A 14,567-nucleotide genomic window follows, 5' to 3' on the forward strand; every position below is an offset into this window, starting at 1 on the left:
CATGCATATACATTTAGAGTATAAATATGGTATATTAGTATATATGGTACAAATAAGTGATATATATCAAAAAATCTGAGATTTATGATAATAAGGGGGAGGGACTATATGAGGCTCATAAAGGATCCTGTCCTCAAGCACCTGTGGTCGAAATGTATAAAATCATAAAAATACCGACCGCCGAGGAAAATTCAAGTTAAACAGAAAGTCCTTATAATAATCAAATGACAAAATAGAAAGCTCAGACTATTAATGGATAACAATTAACTGGGTACAGGCATTGTATTATGTAAAATATGTACATTATGTCATATAGAAAATGGTTGGATAATAAATATGGTTATAAAAGTCACTAAGACTGAGGGCAGGGAGTCAGTCCTTGATATGATTTGTATCTCTTATATATACATAAATATAAATTGATTTAAAGAAAGACAAGGATTATAGTTCAAAGTGTCTGCATTGTTTATTTTCATTGTTTTATATATGTAAACTGTATATTATGTATAATGTTGGCAGTGGCTATTTGACCGGCACCGGCAAAATAGCAAATTTGCTATTTGACCGGCACCGGCTAAATAGCAAATTTGCTATTTAGCTGGCACTAAATAAAACTGTTCATTGATGTGATTAGTAGAGAATATAAAAGCTTAATGATAATTTAAAATCATTTTATCACAATATCAAGCATTAAAAATATAGTACAATAAAAAAATAAAAGATTTTCATAAATAAATAATTTATAACTTTATAATATTAATTAAAAGCATGAAAACACATTTGTAAATACATTATTAAATATATTTTTTCTAAAATATTTATAACAAAATGTTGATTTTCAAATTTAAATCTGTGTAAAATCTATGGTTTAAATATTCTGCCAGTGATAAAAATAGTGTTATGCAAAACTACATCATAAAACAGATATGACAGACAATATTAATAGTTGTTTGCTATGAATTTCAAATGGGCACATGATTTAACATTTGCAATGTTACAAAACCAATTCTTTGCCTTTGGAAGTTTTTTAGTCTAGCACAAGATATAAATGTTGCCACTCAAAACAGAAACTACACATTACACTGGCCAATCTAATTAAAAACCGATCTCTCATCGCTCCTGTTTCTGATATGTCGCGTGGGAGCGACATATCAGAAACAGGAGCGATGAGAGATCGGTTTTTAATTAGATTGTACACTGGCTTCCTTTGAATCTACATCTTTTGTACATATGTTACATATGAAGATAGGGTTCCTTTTCTCCTCTTTATATATGCTCTAAACAGCCAGGAGTGTAGCTAGGCCAAAATGATGTGTACTCAAAGCCGGGGGTAAGTCATATGGCGAGGGGTCTTGGGGTCCCTCAAGGCCCCTGGAAGCTCTGGTGTTAATAGTGAAAAATTCTGCATTCTCGCAATTTCCTGGAACTTAATATGACCTTATAAAAATCATATAATAATTTGAAGAAGAACAATAATTAGAGAAAAACAAACTTCTAATGTGTATTGGGTTGAGCTAGATTGGATAATAAGAAGCAGCGTCTGTGCAACTTACATGCTATTTTTCAAAATGAGAAAATAAACAAATAAATACAATAACATTTCTCTTTGTTTTAGTCTTTTTTCACCTTTTCATTCTCAAATATAATTCTAAAACTCAAGGAACATTTCCTTCTTATAATACCGAAAAAAAATGTGTCGGATGAAATTTTTATTTTTCACGGTTTTTGTTTAAAAGATAAAGCCAGATAATCGCTTGATTATAATTGTATTTCTCAAGTCTTCTCATGGTACGGAAAGACCTTTCTGCGATTGCATCGGCAACACATTCACAATGCTGGTTCCGTAAATGAAAAGAGTATACTATAGTTTCCGGAATGTATTATAGCTACAAAGTGACTATTATCATATTTGTATTTTACTTTTTAATTTATCTTATTACTTCACTTCTATTCATAATAGACTCACCATATTTTTATTTTTGTCAAATTTTTGATGTGTACACAGTTTGTTTTTTTTTTATTTGTTTAAATAAGAAGTTTAAGTGTTTATATGAGCAACAGTAACAAAAGTTTTAAATATTTAATTATTATTCTTAAATTTTAATTCCAGTTAGATATAATTTAATCAGAGCCGGCTAAATAGCAATTTTGCTATTTTGCCGTTGCCGGTCAAATAGCCACTGCCTATAATGTTTTAAGCCATTGGCCCATATGGGCGTAATTAAACGCTTTTCAATAAAGAATTTATAAAACGACCAGCTGGCGTTTTGGATCGAAAACGAGGTCGGTGACCCCATTTCTTATCGACTGATTTTTAAGCTTTTGTATATGTCTCTGCTTTTACTTAGCTTACCTGAACAAAAAAGATTAATATATTATAGGTAGAAGGAATCATCTTTTATAAAAGGATGAGTTTATATCATTTACCTTTCTTTTTGTCAATTTTGCGTACCATAGTAATATAATTTGAATTATCTCCCATTGTTTATTTTCTTCAAAGAAGCATATGTTGTTCAAATGAAATGTACATCAACTGACTGATACGTGTACAAGTTACCAGAAAAGTAAAACAACTTAGAGCGAAATCAATAGGTAAATATTTTCTTTTTATCTTATATATTTCATTTTCTGCAAAATCAACGTAATCATAAACAATTCTTTTCTTTTATTGTTTGTTTAACAAATAACTATGGCATGCCCATATAATAATATCGACTTATCTTGGTAAAAATTAGAAATACACAGGTTCTACAAGTTTGTGAACTATATTAGGTAAGATAACCTCTGCAATTGACGCTAAATATCTACCAATTAACACCATCATCATCAGGTTAACGCCAATGACCGAATAACAATATCTATATATCTATACATGTAATACTAAAATAACGAGGTCCAATTTGTCAGCCGTCATGGGGTAAAAACGACAAATCAAAAAATTCAACTTTATATATATAGCTAATATAGGACAATGATGTTGATTATGAATTACACCACTCCAGACCCTTTTCTTTTCCACATAACTAATATTGTCAATTGTTCTCCCCAGGATTTTTGGATAGCACCAGGGTAACGCGTGACGAAATGAATTTTACAGTATTTTGTGTCGCTTTGCGTCGCTTATTTTTTTTCTTGTTACTTTTTGTCATTACCTATTTGCCTTTGTTTTGTTTACTGTGGAACTGTGTTGTAGGACTTTGGGTCAGAAAATTATTGGTAGAAAAAGTAAATTAATAAACAGTTTGTATACTTTAATATCTTTGAAGAATAAATAAAAGAAAGCACAATTAGTCTTTAAGCTAAAGTCTCTTCTTATATTTTGATCAAGCCATTTTGTCCCGATACTTGTAGTTACACTACACATTCCCCATAACAATGAACTTTGAACAAGCTTTTTGATACAGAACCTTCAGTAAATTAAAAACTATTTTCCATAGTTTTAGATCTGATTCTTTTAGACAACAACAAATTTGTTTTTATGATTAATACTTTGTTACAGACATGGAGAGTACTTTAAAAGAGTTTTCTATTCACAAGGTTCATCCCTAGTTTTAGTCCTGCATGGGAATGTATTAGAGTTGTGGCAGTAGGCTTTTTAGACCTGTTACATCCTTAATGTAACATTCTAATATAATTTTGCATTCAATTTGTACTTTATTTTTATTTGCAATGAGAAATTATATGTGAGGAGCATTTATTTGTAATTAACAAAATCAGGGGAAGTAACTCCACAATTAATTCCTAAAAGGCAAATTATTTTGACTTGAGACTGGCGTAATAGGGTTCATTAACAAATGTCTGCTTGTCCCTCACAAGTCTGTTATGATCTCTTAATTAATTAAAACACAAAAGAATCATGTACATCGATTAAATCCAATCATCAAGGTTAACCTCAACAGGTAAATCGATCACGTGGTGTAAACAATCATCTTGTCAATACTGGATTAAACTGGTTAGAACTGGTCAATTTTGATGTAAAGTTGAAGTCATCTGAAACTTTACCGATTTTAATACGATTTTTTTACCGAAAACTTTAGCACCACGGAAAAAATTATACATCGCGGCAAGAACGATACCACCGCGGCAGAAAATTATACATCGCGGGCCCGTGGTCCTTTAAGGGCCTGGGGAGAACAGAAGAATGTAGGACAGAAAGTCACAGGACAAAAAGTCACAGACAAAAAGTCACGGACAAAAAGTCACAGGACAAAAAGTCACAATTTATTTTTTCTGATTATTTTCTCTGAATAAAAAACTCTTATTTCTACAAAAAGGTTTTTGTATTTTTCTTGAACTAATGTATATAAACCAACTTTGTAAACAAAATTTATCAAAAAAATATCAACGATGGTCAAATAATTGTTAAAAAAACAAAGTGTCAAAGTGGCTTGGCCCTTAAATGGCTTTATGGTGCCAATAAATCTTTCTTTTGCATGATTAGAATTAAATAAATCTTCATTTTTCAAGTATAATGACACATTTCGTAAACTTTAATATGAATAATATGTATTAAAAAGTAAACATTTCAAGATATTTCTCTTATATATTCAAACAATTGTCAAAATATTATTTGTGACTTTTTGTTCTGTGACTTTTTGTCCTACCAAATTTGTGACTTTATGTCCTGTGACTTTTTGTCCTGTGACTTTCTGTCCGTTTACCTAAACAGAATTCAGTGAATAATTAACAAGTTCCGGGTCGAATCTGATACCGATACCAATAGTATATTCACCTGTTTCCTATTACCTTATTTGTAAGTTCCGCATCTGACAGGTGCACCACCAAACGGTGTATAGGATTTTGCTATATATACACGGGTGACCGTAAGGCAGCAACCATTTGATTTTCTGGGGGGGGCTATGGTTTTTTTTTCTGGACAAATTTTTTTTTTCGCCTGCGGCGAAAAACAATCTATTTTTTTCGCGACAAGTCGAAAACAATTTTTTTTTTTCAATTTTAGCATTACATATAGTGGCAGCTGAGGGTGAAACAAACAATTTTTTTTTTCTCAGAATCAAAAACAAATTATTTTTTTCTCCAAAAACTGGAAACAAACTTTTTTTTCGAAAAAAAACCATAGCCCCCCCCCCCAGAAAATCAAATGGTTGCTGCCTAATAATCACCATGATCACAGGGTTGACACTACTAAATTCAATCATTGTCACATTGTTCCCTATTAGGCCAATTAAAATTAATTGATAGATTTTCATCCCCGCCCGCCCCTCTGAAATCGCTCCGCCCTGAATTTTTTTGGGAGGGTCTAAAACGCGGAAATGAAAAATGAGTGTATTATAACTAATATCTTTGGAACCGCTAAAGCTAAATTAATAAATAAAACTGATTTTGAAAGCTAATATAATAGTCTATAAGATAAAATTAAAAAAATATATATTTGAATATGCTTTTTTACCGAAAAGTTGACCGGAAGGCTTTCTTAGTGCGACTCTTGCAACACATTTTTGAACATTAAAACTTAAATTCACAAAAAACCATATAACCCGGTCAAAGTCTGTAAATTGACTCTTAAAGATATTTAAATGACAAATAATATGATATAAAGAAAAAAATAAATATATTACTATAAAAGGACAAAAAGTTGACCGAAAGAACCCCTTGTACACAAATATTGAAATGAAATTTTCAACTTTGAATTAAAATTCACAAAAACATAAAAAGCCCGGTCAAAGTCTGTAAATTGACTCTTATAGACATTTAAATGACAAATAATATGATATAAAGAAAAAAATAAATGTATTACTATAAAAGGGCAAAAAGTTGACCGGAAGAACCCCTTGTACACAAATATTGAAGTGAAATTTTCAACTTTGAATTAAAATTCACAAAAATATAAAAAGCCCGGTCAAAGTCTGTCAATTGACTCTTAGAGACATTTAAATGACAAATAATATGATATAAAGACAAAAATAAATATTTTACTATAAAAGGGCAAAAAGTTGACCGGAACTCATCCTTGTATACAAATGATGAAGTGAAATTTTCACTTTCATACTAAAATTCACAAAAATATCTAAAGCCCGGTCAAAATCCTGAAAATGATTCTGAAAGACAATTCATTGACAAATAAAATGATATAGAAATATAAATACAAACCTCAAATTATCAAAAAAAATGTTTCCCGGAAGCCTATCTTGTGTGTAAAATAATAAATAAAAAATTCAACTTCAAACTAAAATTTACGTAAAAATACATAAAGGTGACTGAACTTATTCTAGAATTTATAAAAAAAAAGTAGATAATAAGTAATATGTAATAAAATTAATGAGCAAAACATTCCAATAAGATAGGAAAGTCTAGACCGACATTCTCTTTAATGCTTTTGAATCTATCCCTTAATATTAAATTTTATAAAGATTTTCAACCGTATACACTATATCATATAAGGTAATGATTATTAATTATTCTATTTTATTTATGTTTGATTGCATTATTAAAGTATGTATTATTATATTAATTGATTAATAATTAGTTTTTTTCGCTCGCATCATAGTATGTAAGGAATGTCGGCGTGTGGACTAATTATGTTGTCGCAAGTGAGCACGCGTCACCTTTACTGATTATCGGCATGTTGATATCAGTGTCACGTACCGGGGGTACGCAACTGCGTTACTCTGGGTTTCGTACCAGAGTCGTTTCTCTGGATACAGTCAAGGCTGAAGAATTGGTAGCGTTATTTTATCAACTGAATATTCGGATTATCTTTATATTGATGCTGGGCGTCAAAATTAAGTGGGCTTCGGGTATCAGACGATAAATGCCAAGGATGATAATTATAATGACATCCCGGTTTATATTGCTTTATTTAATATCTTGATATACTTTTGCTTGGCCAGTGCTTTCTAAAAGCAACGAATTATTAATATACTGAGCCAGTGCTTTACTTGTAGCCTATTTCTAGTGTTCAGTCTATTTCATCAGTCCCTATTTCTAGTGTTCAGCCTATTTCATCAGTCCCTATTTCTAGTGTTCAGTCTATTTCATCAGTCCCTATTTCTAGTGTTCAGTCTATTTCACCTTCCTCTTAACCACAACGTGGGGGCGGTATTTTACCTTATTTGACTGGTGTTAAAGTAATGTTTGAAAATGAAAAGGTCATAGATATACTTCAGAATCCTATTAAAGAAAAAATTGGTTGTCTTCCTCCTGTAAAACCTAATGGTGGTGATATACATGTATACCTCATTCAGTCAAAACATCCCAATGACTGGAAATGCGACCAGTACACCTGGATTAATGAAAGTAAATATGTTTTTGAAATTGAAGGTGTAAAATTAAACAAATGTTACTTTAAACTAAGATTGCCTGGTTTTGAAGCAAAAATTGGTCGAAAGCGACCTCGTTCTACATCAGATTTTAAACGTATAGCTTATTGGTTAGACAGTAATCCAAATTTGGTTCTCATTTACTATATTCACCTTATTCTGGAATAACAAACAATCTTTCCGAAAGTATGAATTCCGTTTTAAAAAGAGAAAATGATTGGAAAGAGCTACCAGTAGATTTGCTGGCTTTGGGTTTTTGTTACATACAAAATTTTGAGAATTATGAAATTTTACGTGGACGTTCTGGTTTAATAGGAAATTATCATTTGAAAAAAGAGTTTAGTAGAGCATTTATTCCACCATCAGATGTTATTTTTCCAAAAAGAATTGTAAGTCCTGATGAAGTTATTGAATATTTAAAAAACGACAAGCCACTTTTTCAGTCTAATTCTTTCCAATCTGACACTGATCCTTTAGGCAATTTAAATTCACAGGAAATCATAAAACAAACAAACTCTGATGAGAACACTAATACTAATCAGGTCAAATTATAAAATAAGGTAATAGTTAATCAACAACCTGTCATACAATACCCGACTGATAGCAGTCAACAAAGTTTGGCACGGTTTATTGTTGACAATAATTTAATAACTTTGGTTCCGCAACAAGGTGCGTTTATTGTAAATGGCAGGAAAGGAAAATACTGTGCAACTCTTTTTCCAAAAGAAACATGTCAATGTGAATCATCAACTACTTGTTTTCATATTTTGGCTGCAAAAATGAGTAAAGGGTTACAGTCAACACAAACAAATAACGTCGTTAGTTTAAGGGCACTTTCAAAAAATAGCAAGAAAAAAATTAACAAAAAATCAATAAGAAATCAACGAATGGTAGCATAAAACCTAATAAAACGCCTAAAATATCAACCGAATTTTCAACTCCTAAATCGAAAAAAAAAAAACTTGAACTATATGTAATCGAAGAATATGCGGGAGAAACACATATTATAGATGAGAAAAAAAATTCGACCGAAATTAATAAATCACTCCCTGTCAAAAAGAAAAGATAGACGATATCAACTTAGATGAATGGAAACCCCCACTAAAAAAACAAAAACTCGATCAGATTTCCTTTGGATAGGGTATTGCAGTCAACAGCACAAACAACATATTTTAAATAATAAGTATCTTTGTTCTGATATCATTATTTCAACACAAAATCTTCTGAAATTTGAGTTTCCAGAAATAAATGGGTTCCAGGAAACAACTTTAGCGCCTGTTAAGGTAAATGGGTAAGTGAAACAGGCTTTCAATCACAAGAGTCACCAAGTGTACAAATACACCATAATGGTAATGATCATTGGGTTTTGCCTCTTCAAACTAGAGATGGAAACATATATCTTCTAGACAGCTTATCACTAAATTTAACAACTTCATTAGAATATCAGTTAACGCAAATCTACGGTAAAGACAAGAAAAAATTATTAATAAGAATACCCGATGTCCAAAAACAACAAAACAGCATAGATTGTGGACTTTTTGCAATTGCAAATGCTCTTGAATTTTGTCAAACTGGGTTTAAAGGAGGTACTCATATCACATACGAACAAAAATATTTGAGAGAACATTTAATTCATTGTCTTGAAAATGGTAAATTCACACATTTTCCAAAAAATTATTTCGGTAAAACTCCTAAAAATCTGAAAACTAAAACCCACATTATCTCAATAAACTGTGACTGTGGAAAACCCGATACAATAGAGGATATGGTAGGTTGTGAAGGAAAAACAGGGCGTAAAATGTGTGATGTCTGGACACATCGGTCTTGCGCTAAAAAAAAAATATGATGAGAGGAAACAGCTGGTTCTGCGAAGTACATAGATAGTTTAACTGAAATTTTATAGCAATTTAAAGCCCCGATTTACAGTTTTGATAAATCTGAAATAAATCTTAAAAATGTTAACAATACCTATTCTTTAAATTAATTTGAATAATATTTATCCTACATAAATAGATAATAAATAAATAAATTAATGCCACTGAGTGTAGTGTATCAATAAATAATTAAGCAAAATAAGGAGAGAAAAAAAAACAAAAACAAAACAATAACTCTGCCAACGCCGGTCTAAAGCCCGGGTGAAAAAGGAGGAGGGTTGTTAATATCTTAATGGAACATATGAAATATCAGAAATGTAAGTATGTTGATACTATTGAAATAAAATTAAATGTAATAGAAATAGCAAGTTCAAAGTTGAAAATTTCACTTCAATATTTGTATACAAGGATGAGTTCCGGTCAACTTTTTGCCCTTTTATAGTAAAATATTTATTTTGTTTTTATATCATATTGTTTGTCATTTAAATGTCTCTAAGAGTCAATTGACAAACTTTGACCGGGCTTTTTATATTTTTGTGAATTTTAATTCAAAGTTGAAAATTTCACTTCAATATTTGTGTACAAGGGGTTCTTCCGGTCAACTTTTTGCCCTTTTATAGTAATACATTTATTTTTTTCTTTATATCATATTATTTGTCATTTAAATGTCTATAAGAGTCAATTTACAGACTTTGACCGGGCTTTTTATATTTTTGTGAATTTTAATTCAAAGTTGAAAATTTCATTTCAATATTTGTGTACAAGGGGTTCTTCCGGTCAACTTTTTGTCCTTTTATAGTAATATATTTATTTTTTTCTTTATATCATATTATTTGTCATTTAAATATTTTTAAGAGTCAATTTACAGACTTTGACCGGGTTATATGGTTTTTCGTGAATTTAAGTTTTAATGTTCAAAAATGTGTTGCCAGAGTCGCACTAAGAAAGCCTTCCGGTCAACTTTTCGGTAAAAAAGCATATTCAAATATATATTTTTTTAATTTTATCTTATAGACTATTATATTAGCTTTCAAAATCAGTTTTATTTATTAATTTAGCTTTAGCGGTTCCAAAGATATTAGTTATAATACACTCATTTTATATTTCCGCGTTTTCCATTTCCGCGTTTTAGACCTTCCCAATTTTTTTATTTTATAAAATTTACGATTTCCGGATTTTATTCATTCCCGTTACCGGTAACCGTTAAAATTTCGTTTCATTCAATGCTTCCTGTTTCAAATTTCAGTTTTGTACCTCGAGTAAATCTAACCAAAATGATTAAGTCGACCTTTCCTCTGCTCTATGATGACAACATCATCTTCCGAGAGTAAAGATTGATAACGAGAATGACATGAAATATTGGTGTTAAAAACGCTGTTTCCAAGACTGCAAATCGCGGTATGTCACAAATTTCTGTGATTAGAAAACTGCGGACTTTTTTATTTATGCAATGACTTTGTTTCAGGAAATTTAAACTCTAAATGATACAAGCACAAGATTCGTGGAAACCATTGATACAGAAAACATGACTAAATTATATTGAAACACAAGCATGAACTTGTCAGATTTATGACCGTTTATTGAATTTAAAAAGTCGACTAACATACCCATTTTATTTATGCAAGCCCTTTGATTTTACCCATGGCTGTCTTTTTATGTTGACAAACAGCAAATGTCCCAATACACCCAGAAAGACTCATTCAAGAACAACTTTTTTTTTATTATTAAGTTCATGTTTTACATGATGATTATATTTTCATCTTGCATATAAAGTACCAACCCTATTATTTTCAACACTCTCTGAGTTTTCATTTTATTCTGTACTCATAATAATTGTGTTGCATACCAATGCATTTGCTTCATTTTATGGTAATACAAACCATTGTTTAGAAACCCAAATACATTTTGTGTAGGTAGTCTAACTGAAGAGAGTAGTCTCACACGTTTTTTTTGTTAAGTTTTTAAAGCTGCAATTAGATATATTTATTTAAGGATTTGAAATATTTTGTAAGATTCCTCATACTTGTGTATACATAATATAATAAGCTTAATATTACACTTGCATATAAAGAACTCGTCACAAAAGGGTTTCATATGAAATAAAATTTAAAAAATAAAATCCTCCCACCCGCCCCATTATTTTCAAAAATTTGGATGAAAATCTACTAATTAATTTTAGTTGGCCTTATATCAAACTTATAATTTGTTATATCAACTAGCATGGCCCTAAAAGGCTTCCGTATTACTGGTACTGGTTTGAAGTCTCAGTAAATTTATGGTCCGATACCTGTATTTTTATGTTTCATTGATCACATTATTTAATCTGTCAGGGTTCTTTGACAGAATAAAAGGGTTCATCAAGTTTAAGATGTTTATTTATACAACATAAATAAATCACCCTGAAAGAACACAAATAACAAAACATAAATACATAGACAATCTGACGTACAAAGGGATATAACTCCAATTCATATACATGTATAGGAAAGTAAATGTATAACATATAATAAACTGGCTCTTTTCTATAAGAATAAGACCAATACTATTAACAATTATTAAAGTGTAATTTTTATAAAGGTATAAATTCAATCAAACTCAATTATAATTTAAATTTAATTTTGAATCATTCTTTTTATCATCATGATCACATTGGTTTTAGTTTTCAGAACATTTATTTTTCCTTTTAGGTAAACCGTGTACACCTGAAGGTCGGCTTTTTGAAGTGGCAGATGGTTGAATTCACTGTGAAGAGACAGGAAGTATGTTTAACAATGTTTAATATTTTTATCGTTAGATTTTTAACAAATTTGATCAATTTTCGATTTTCTAAAAATTTTAACATCTGATTCACAAAATTTTGGTTTTATTTTTTTTTTATATAAGGAAATGTAGTATTATTGTCAATGAGACAACTCTCGATCAAAGATCAAGCGAGGTGCACACAATGTTAGTTATTATTAGGTACATGTATGTAACTGTATGGCCATCAACAATGAGAAAAGCCCATACCAATAGTCTGCTATAATGCTCCTACTTAAAAAAGATATAAATATTTAATTGAGAAAATTAGCCGCCTAATTTTTTTAAGGAATGACTGTAATATTTTTTCTGTCTATGAAGAAATAACATAAAAAATTTGTTGCACACTGAATAACGCGCATAGCGGGTTATTTAACAGTATGCACCACATTTTTATACGCCCGTCAAAATTTTGACGGGACGTATTATAGTATACAAATGTCCGCCGTCCGTCTGTCTGTCTGTCCGTCCGTCTGTCTGTCAGGCGTAAACATGTCGCACCGTTACTTGAGAACGACTTATCCAAATTCCATGAAACTTAACATAGTTGTTTCTTATGATGGTCAAATGATCTGTATACTTTTTGGTGAAAATAAGATTAAAACTTTTTGAGTTACGGCACTTTGTAACTAAAACAGGGATGAGTTTTTTTCACATGTCGCACCGTATCTCAAAAACGATTCTTGATTATGGCTTAAAACTTTAATCACTTCTTAGTTATATTAATCTTAATATCTGTATACTTTTTGGTGATGATTCAAAATTTTATTTTTGAGTTATTGAGTATTTTGTAAAAAAGGGGGAGGGTTTTTTTTTTACATGTCGCTCCATATCTCAAAAACGATTTATGATTTTTGCTTAAAACTTTACACATGTCTTTGTTATATTAATCTAAAGATCTGTATACTTTTTGGTGATGATTCAAAACTTTATTTTGGAGTTATTAAATATTTTGTTAAACAGTGAAGGGTTTTTTTACATGTCGCGCTGTATCTCAAAAATAATTTATGATTATTGCTTAAAACTTTACACACTTCTTTGTTATATTAATCTAAAGATCTGTATACTTTTTGGTTTTGATTCAAAATTTTATTTTAGTGATATTTAGTTTTTTGTAAAAAAAAAAAACAGGGTTGGGGGTTTCACATGTCCCGCCGTGTCTCAAAAACAATATATGGTTATTGCTTTAAACTTTCTCAGAAACTATTTATGATTATTGCATAAAACTTCCACACAAGACATCAGGCGTATCATGCGCTCATGTTGCAGCTGTTTATTTATCATGTTTATGTAACATTTCGAATAGACAGAAAAAATATTACAGTCATTTCTTATAATTTAATTCTAAATTCCATTTTAAACCGTGACTTTATTATGTATATGGGCTGATAACAAAATAACGTCAGCCAATCAGAAGACGTGTTACATCCAAAATTAAATTATATCAGAATAACAATGTGTAATTAAGGAAAAACCAGTATGACAGATGAACCAATGACAACAGTTTTTCTGAAGTTGTTATGAATCAAATTGAGAATGGAAATGAGCAATGTGTCAAAGAGACAACATTAACAAAGAGCAGAAAACAGTACAATGCCAACAATAGCATGAATACTCAATAGGTCTTCTACACAGCGAACAAAATACACACACAGACAGAGGTGGTCAGCAGCTGACCCCTATTAAAACAAAAATGTGTATTAGTTCAGTGAAAATTGATCTCTCACTTACATTTGTAACTACAAAACAATTATAAATTAAATGAACTAATATTAAAAAACCAAACAAGACTTAAAGAAAGGTTGAAGGCTCTTGACTTTGGACAGATGTCATGTGGAGTACAATTGAGTTAATTCAGGAATTGTAAGAACTTGAAACGGTTATAGTTAGTCAGGGCCCCTCAGGGATACTACTTGTACAAGTTAAATCTTTATTTACTTGAAGAAGAAATTAACAATATTCTTATGTAAGTTAACATGGTAAAAAGTAATGTTTGAATAATCTCCACTTAATTTTCTCAAAAATTTACTTGTATAAGTAATTTTTTATTACAATCCCAAAACATTCTAAAGTTTTGAGATGTGCCTTAAACAATTTTTGTTAGGTTAGTTCATAACTTCTGTTTCCAGTTCAATGTTTCATCTCATTTATTCAAAAACAAACTAATATTGCAAAGATATTTAGTATTTGTGCAAGGTCTTCAAAAATTGCCCCTTGGGGTTTATAAATGAGCAGTGCTCTGAAGATTGTCTATGAAACTAAGCTTAAATGAATAGTAAAGACATCTGCATAGGACATACAATTAAACATTTTATTAGAGCAAAGAATAGTCAAAAGAATTTAAAAAAAGAATATATCATACTTGTAAAAGTCATTGTAAGTAAAATATCTGAATGTCTAAGAGACATAACTTAGTCAAAATATAATTTACCTATAGGCTATACAAGTACTGTAAATAAAATACATTTGTATAAGCATGATAAGTATCCTACAAATTTACTTAAATTTGAGTATACTAATACTAACTTCTTCAATTATATAAATTACTTTCACAAGTAGTACCCCTGACTGACAGTAACTGTAGATGGATGCTTTTAATAAACGTTAACAAAAT

The sequence above is a fragment of the Mytilus galloprovincialis genome, chromosome 5 (assembly GCF_965363235.1).
Source record: "Mytilus galloprovincialis chromosome 5, xbMytGall1.hap1.1, whole genome shotgun sequence".
NCBI classification, from domain to species: Eukaryota; Metazoa; Mollusca; class Bivalvia; order Mytilida; family Mytilidae; genus Mytilus; species Mytilus galloprovincialis.